Source organism: Podarcis vaucheri (genome assembly GCF_965113315.1).
Source record: "Podarcis vaucheri genome assembly, chromosome: 7".
NCBI lineage: Eukaryota > Metazoa > Chordata > Lepidosauria > Squamata > Lacertidae > Podarcis > Podarcis vaucheri.
Window position 1 is genome coordinate 13,882,383 of NC_138765.1, and position 6,705 is coordinate 13,889,087.

Consider the following 6,705-nt stretch of genomic DNA (forward strand, 5'->3'; position numbering starts at 1 on the left):
GTTTAAGTGATGGAGAACTAGGATCATGGATTACAAACTCCCAACTTGGTCTAGCTTTGGGAGTGACAGCAGCAGCCTGGGCTTGATTACATGCTACTTAAGCTTTGTGAATCACAAGAGCTTGTCTTGCTCTGCCACTTTTCCCTGGGGAAAGCCCTGTGATTCAGTGCAGAATCAGAAAAATCAGCAATCAGGATTTTCTGCAGATTTCTTGGGAGGAAAGCAGTGTGGCAAGGCAAAACCAATCAGACCCGTGCCTAGAAAGGATGTTGCAAGTGGAAAACAACCGGGAACTGTGCTTTCTAGGTATGGGACAAGTGGAAGTGCAGGGAGGATCCAGAGGTTTCCAAAGCTATGACTCTCTCTGGGAGCACCACAAGCTCTCCAGACTCTAAGGGTGGATGAGTGGGAAGAAAAAGAGACGTCCTGCAACTCTTCTCCTGCCTCTTTCTCCTGCTTTGTATTTGGCTTCCTGGTCTCCTCCTCCTGACTCCTCTCTTCCACCACCACCAGGAGCTGCCTCACGGGTGGCACAGAAGCCCACAAATCACTAGCCCCTGGATGCTCCTCTGCCTGCCTCCTCAGCTCACACATCCCTCCTCCTAGGGCTCCTGACTACCCCAGATACACTGTGAAGATAATGGGGGTCTCCTAATAACTTTCAACACACATGCCAACATATTTTGGGAGAAAGCCATGACTGTTCAAGGTGGAGTGATACTGCTTTAAATGCATAGGGCAAATGGGGCCCTAGCTGCACTCAGCGAATGCAGAAACTCACCGTAAGTGCTGCTACCCCCAAAGTAGAAGCAGTGGTCCTCGTCATTTCCGCAGCTGATGGTTTTTTTCGTGTAGGTGCACAGATATCCTCCTAGGTAGAAGCAACTTGGACACTTCAGCCCATTGAGCTCCCTCTTCTCAGGCTCAGGCACTGTAAAACAACCACCACCCAACCATCATCTTTCAGCCTGACCTGTTTCACGGGGTTTTTTGAGTCTAAAATGGTGAGCTCTTTGGACCAAAGGGTAAATATTAAAAGCTGCTGCAGGAGAGGGACCCAGGTGAGGGGTGTTTCTTAGACTAAGGTAAAACTGTCAAGCTCTCTGGTTATTTTTGCTAATGGTTGCTGCAAGTGATTGTGTTATATTTATAGTATTTAAACACGAGTTTGGGTTTTTTTTAAATATTTGCTATTGTTTTACTATGTTATTATGTAATGCAGATATCCTCTTAGAATGCACAGATCCCTTGGCAAAGGCTGGAGCCCACGTTGCAGATGGTTGTAGAAGGCCTGGCCAATCCAGAGGCATCATAGTGCCTCACCAGTCACACCTGAGGAGGCCTCAATATGTAGTTCAGCCCAGCCTAACTTCAAGCTTTGGCGTTCTCAGTTCAAATCCCAACCCGAGCTTCTGTCTTCAGTTTGAAAAGGACCGGAGGCAGGAGGGAGGGAGGCAGACTCTGCCGAGAAGCCTGCCCTTCACATCCATGGTGTCCCCACCTCTCTTCCTCTCCCCAAGGGGAAGGTGAGTTGCCCCTGCCCTGCCTGTAAATGGCTCCTGTCAGGGCTGGGTGGCAGTGATGTTGGTGGGGTCTGGGGAGGGGTTTTCCCAGCAGGGAGAGGGAAGCGAATGCACCCGGGGTAACCAGCCCTCTTGCACCCCCCACTGCTGCTGCTGTTGCTGCTGCTACGACTTACGTTCAAAAGGTTCACTGTTGCACATATCTGTGTCACAGCAGTAGGTCTTGGTCACCATGTACATATTTGGCGTTACGGTGGCCCTGGAATAGCCTGTGTGGCAAAACTGTCCATTGGTGCAGGACTTGTAAACGAATTTCCTCCCAAAAGCCACTATAGAGGAAAGAAAAAACAAGACCTGGAGATATGGCTTGCCCACACCAGAGGAAATATCCCCCAGGGGCAGCCTCCTATGAAAGCATTGCAGGCTGCTGCCACCTTTGCAGCTGTGGTTTGTTCCTTGGAGGCCAGATCTGCCACCTCCTCAGCAGCCCCTCCAAATGCTGCTTCTCTAATGGCCTCTTGGCAATTAGGAGGTGCTTCTGATCTCCTCCCAGCCTTGTTGCCAACGTACATCTTATTCCCACATAAAATTCCACCCCCTTGTTCCTGATGTAGATCTTCAGTCCCCCCTTCTTCCCTGCCTGGCCGCTGGGCAGCATTTCATGGTTCGCCTGAGGTGTCACAATATCTTGGGCTGGCCCGGCCTGGAGTGGAAAGAGAGACCTCCAGTTTTATCTATTTGTTGAATGTGCGGCAGGGATGGAGAACTTTTGAAAAGTCCTCATGAAAATTCACCAGCAGAGAATGCTGTTTCTATTCCAGTCGATACCGGTGATAGGCAAGACAGGACACCTCAAGGAATGGCAAAAAGGTATTTCTAGATTCGTCTGGCAGGGGAACAGACCTAGAATAAAATATAAATTACATGACTGGACAACTGGACTGCAAAAATGGGAGAAGTGTGGATGTGGAAGGAAGGCTTTCCTTGGCTTTGCATATTGTTTTGGAAAGAGCCAAGTAGGTAAGCTCACCTTTATTTTTATTTTTTTTATAATAATATTTATTAGTTTTCCAACAAATTGAACACAACACTACAAAAAAACAAAAAAGAAAAAACATACAATAATACACTACAATAAAAAAACACTGCAAAACACTAACATACAACTAACAAAACAAAACAAAAACCATTTAAAACACAGTCCAATTTCAATATTTTATCCTTCTTTCACTAATTTCCACGGCCTCCTCACACCTCTCTTTTTGTATTCCACTTCTATTAATTGTTTCAGCAATTCCTTTCCATCTTCCTCAATTTTCTATCCTATAATTGTCTTAACACATTCTGACCTTATTTTTCCCTTTAATGCTCTAATAATCTATTTATACTTAATTCCTTATAACATTTCTACTAAAGCCATATAACTTCATTCCAACATTTTTCTAACATTCATTAATTTTACAGTATTTCTGTAAATAGTCTTTAAACTTTTTCCAGTCTTCTTCCACCGACTCTTCTCCCTGGTCTCGGATTCCGAGACCAGGTAAGCTCACCTTTATATGTGAATTGACTTGAATTTCCCTCTGTTTCCTACATGCAATACAGGATCTAGAACACTGCTTTATGAAAAGCCACACCCTGTGGTTTGTAGCTAAGATATGGCCTTAGAAAGTGAGTCTGGGAATTTAAGTTTTGGTGGTCAAAAAGGCTGAAAGTTCTTCTCACTTACGCCATTCGGCCTCTGAAATGGAAGAAATGCAGAGCTGACCTTCATAACACTCCTGAATGGTGGTGTCTCCGCAGTCTTCTTCATTAGTCCAACAAGACTGACATTTCAGAGATACCACTGCAGACATGGGGAAATGGGTTTAGAAAACCTTAGCACCATCCACATATGGGAAATGGGTACATTTAGGCACATCAACACGACAGTTCCTCCTACAAAGTCCATCTCATGAGAGGCAGCGAAGGCCACCAACTTGGATGGCTTAAGAAAAGGTATAGATAAATTCAAGGGGGTTAATAAGTCTGTTGCTGGCTCCCAGCCTCAAGAGATATTCTCTCTCTCTAACACTGTAGGCACTATTAGATCCTGTTTGCGAATTCCCATAGGCATCTGGTTCACCATGGTGACAACAAGATAGAAGAAGAAGAAGAAGAAGAAGAAGAAGAAGAAGAAGAAGAAGAAGAAGAGTTTGGATTTGATACCCCGCCTTTCACTCCCCTTCAGGAGTCTCAAAGCGGCTAACATTCTCCTTTCCCTTCCTCCCCCACAACAAACACTGGACCAAACGGGCTATTTTTCACTTATGCAGTGCTGTCTATATATATTTCCCCTGTAGTTCTTAAGCTGTGTGTGAATGGGGGCTGAGTCTTGGACAGACCAGTGAATGATTGTCCTAGGTGGCTCCTGCAGTCTGAGAGAGAGGACCTGTAGGGCAGGTGTGAGGAAGCCTTTGACACTCCACAAGTAGCTGAACTACAACTCCCATCAGCTCCAGAAAGCATGACCAATGGCTCTGGATGATGGGCACTGGGAAACATGAGGAACAGCACAGCAGCTGTGGTTCTGCTCACCTGGATTCAGAAGGGTCAAGAGGAGGCAGGAGATCAGGGGTGTCTTCTTCATTCTAGAGAGCTGAAGAGCCAGGAAGGAGTTTGAGAGCAGCACTGAGCTGAACAAGGAACTGATGCATGAAGGTTGGCCTCAACTAGAGCCAGGGCTTTCTCGCCCGCGGCTCCAATCTGGTGGAATGCTCTGTCACAAGAGACTAGGGCCCTGCAGGACCTGACATCCTTCCGCAGGGCCTGCAAGACTGAGCTGTTCCATCAGGCCTTTTGTCAGGGCGCAGTCTGACCCCCTCCTCTGGCAATCTGCACAAAATTTTGCTTGATGGTTGCCATTAATTTGATTTTAATTTGATTTAATTAAATTTATAATGAATGTTTTAGAATGTTGGACTATTTTGATTGTTGTTAGCCGCCCTGAGCCCAGCTTCGGCTGGGGAGGGCGGGATATAAATAAAATTTATTATTATTATCAAGAGGCTTCATTGGAGGAATTTACAGATGATGTCAAGGAGCACTTTGCCAGCACCCAGGAACAACGGATTCAGGACAGTGTCATAAATTGCTAGAATTGTAATTGTGCTATACCATGATGTAAAGCACAGTGCTGAAAACATATTAAATATCTTCCCCCTTCCAAGTACTCCAAGGACACGTCCCTCCTAATCTGTGCCAGCCTCAATTTCACATCCCTACTAATCTAGATTCTACTATCTGAGACAAGCTGGCTGGCTGGCTGGCTGGCTGGCTGGCAGAGAGAGAGAGAGAGAGAGAGAGAGAGAGAGAGAGAGAGAAACTGCTTGTGCTTTTGTAATTCAACAGCTGCAGACCCAAGCTTGGGAAACACTGGCCTAGAGGACCACAGGTCTCCTTGGCAACGCTTCCCCCAGGTGGGATTGGACAACTGACTGAGGTAGGCGGAGACCTCCAGGTATCACACCTGAGGGAAGGCAAAGCCAAGCCTATGCTGTTGGGGCCGCTCCAGATCTAGGGGCTGCACGCGCCCACGCAAAGTGCCCCCCCCGTTTTAAGCGGGGAGCGGTCATTCCTGCTATAGGAGCTCTTTAAAGTCTGCTCTGATTTTCATCATCCTGAGGAGAAGCAAAAACCCCATCAAACTTGGCCAGCTCATCAAAATTTTTGCACCTGTGAAACATTGGTAGAGTTAAAACAACACCCACCCACCCACACCCTATTAAAACCATGCCAATGATTGCAATAGAAACATCGTGGCACCAGCTCTTCATTTAAAGTAGTCAGTTCCCCAAAGCCCATTGGAACAAAAAAGACTTCACCTGTGCACTGCCATCGTACATTCTGACTCAGGTACACCTTCCTGGGGTCATGTCTAGTTTTGTCAAATGAGCAGTTATCACCTGACTTGTCAGACTAGGTGTCCATTGAGGGTCCCTTCCAGCTTTATGATTCTATGACTTCTGCAGGTCAGATTCCAGATCAAGTCTCCAGTCGCAGCGATGGACAGTACCAATCCTGGTGGTGATCGAACCCCCCACTACCCCTGGAAATTCCTGCTGTTGTTGTTGATTACTTGCTTCTCACCTTAAAGTCTCATGATGGATTGTGGGATTAAAGCGTAACATTCAGAACAGTTTAAAGCAATTTATAATCAGAGAAATAAGGTGGGTTCTAAAAATATTTTAGAAATTAATAAAGGTTTGCATTCCTTTCTTATAATACTAGAATCTGTGAGGCGCCAATGAAACTGAATGTTGGGGGATTCCAGACAGATGGAAGAAAGCACTGCTTGAAATAGCAGGTGGTTAAACTCTGGAATTCGCTCACAGTATTCCTTTGAATATCAGGCGCTGGGAATCACAAATGGGGAGAGTGGTGTTGCTGTCCAGTCCTGCTTTGAGGCTTTGCACAGGCATCTAGTTGGCCATTGCGACAACTGGCGTTCTAAAACCAAGGCATGCTTTCCCATAGAAAGTAACGCAACATTGATGAATCCATTCCAAACTTTTAAAAACAACACTTAAATTTGGTTACCAGATTTGTTTCAATGAATTCGGGGACACTTTTTAAAAGATAAATAAATTACATAAATAAATTACGTGGAGTTGGAAGCAGAGTTTGAGAATACGACTGTGGGATGATCACAGAATCACAGATTTGGAAAGGACCTCTGAGGGGCATCTGGGCCAACCCCCTGCAACTGAGGTACCTCAACTCAAGGAACCTCAACTTAAAAGAACATAAGGCTTCCCTGCTCCAATTTGACTTCTGCAGTTCCCGGCCATCAGGGACATGCTCTTGTTCATGCTGTCTCTCACACTCAACTGCCTGGCTCTGCGCCAGCCAGCTCCACTCCAGTTGGCCGAGGGGATAAAAATCATATCACCCCACCGCATCTTGCCCAGCAGAGAAACCGTGCACCTTGAGCCCCCTCCTGGACAATGGCGCACCACCCGTCCGTGACTCCTGAGCCTCCCCCGATCTCCTGCCCCCTTCCCCCTTCATTTTGAGAGTTTCACAGGCTGCGAAAGAAGAGCTTTGCACCTTGCCCAGCAGAGAAACCACACACCTTGCGCCGCTCCTGGGCCACAGCCGCCCACCCGAGATCTCTCAAAATGAAGGGGAAAGGGGACAGGAG

At 46.5% G+C, this 6,705-nt stretch overlaps 1 long non-coding RNA gene across 1 annotated transcript; it reads left to right on the forward strand.

Annotated features, from left to right (window-relative positions):
* Positions 1-4,155: 4,155 nt before the first annotated feature.
* On the forward strand, positions 4,156-4,734 carry LOC309538277. Its single transcript, XR_014222151.1, has 2 exons — positions 4,156-4,223; positions 4,569-4,734. It is a non-coding gene; the product is annotated as an uncharacterized lncRNA (long non-coding RNA).
* The last annotated feature ends 1,971 nt before the right edge of the window (positions 4,735-6,705 follow it).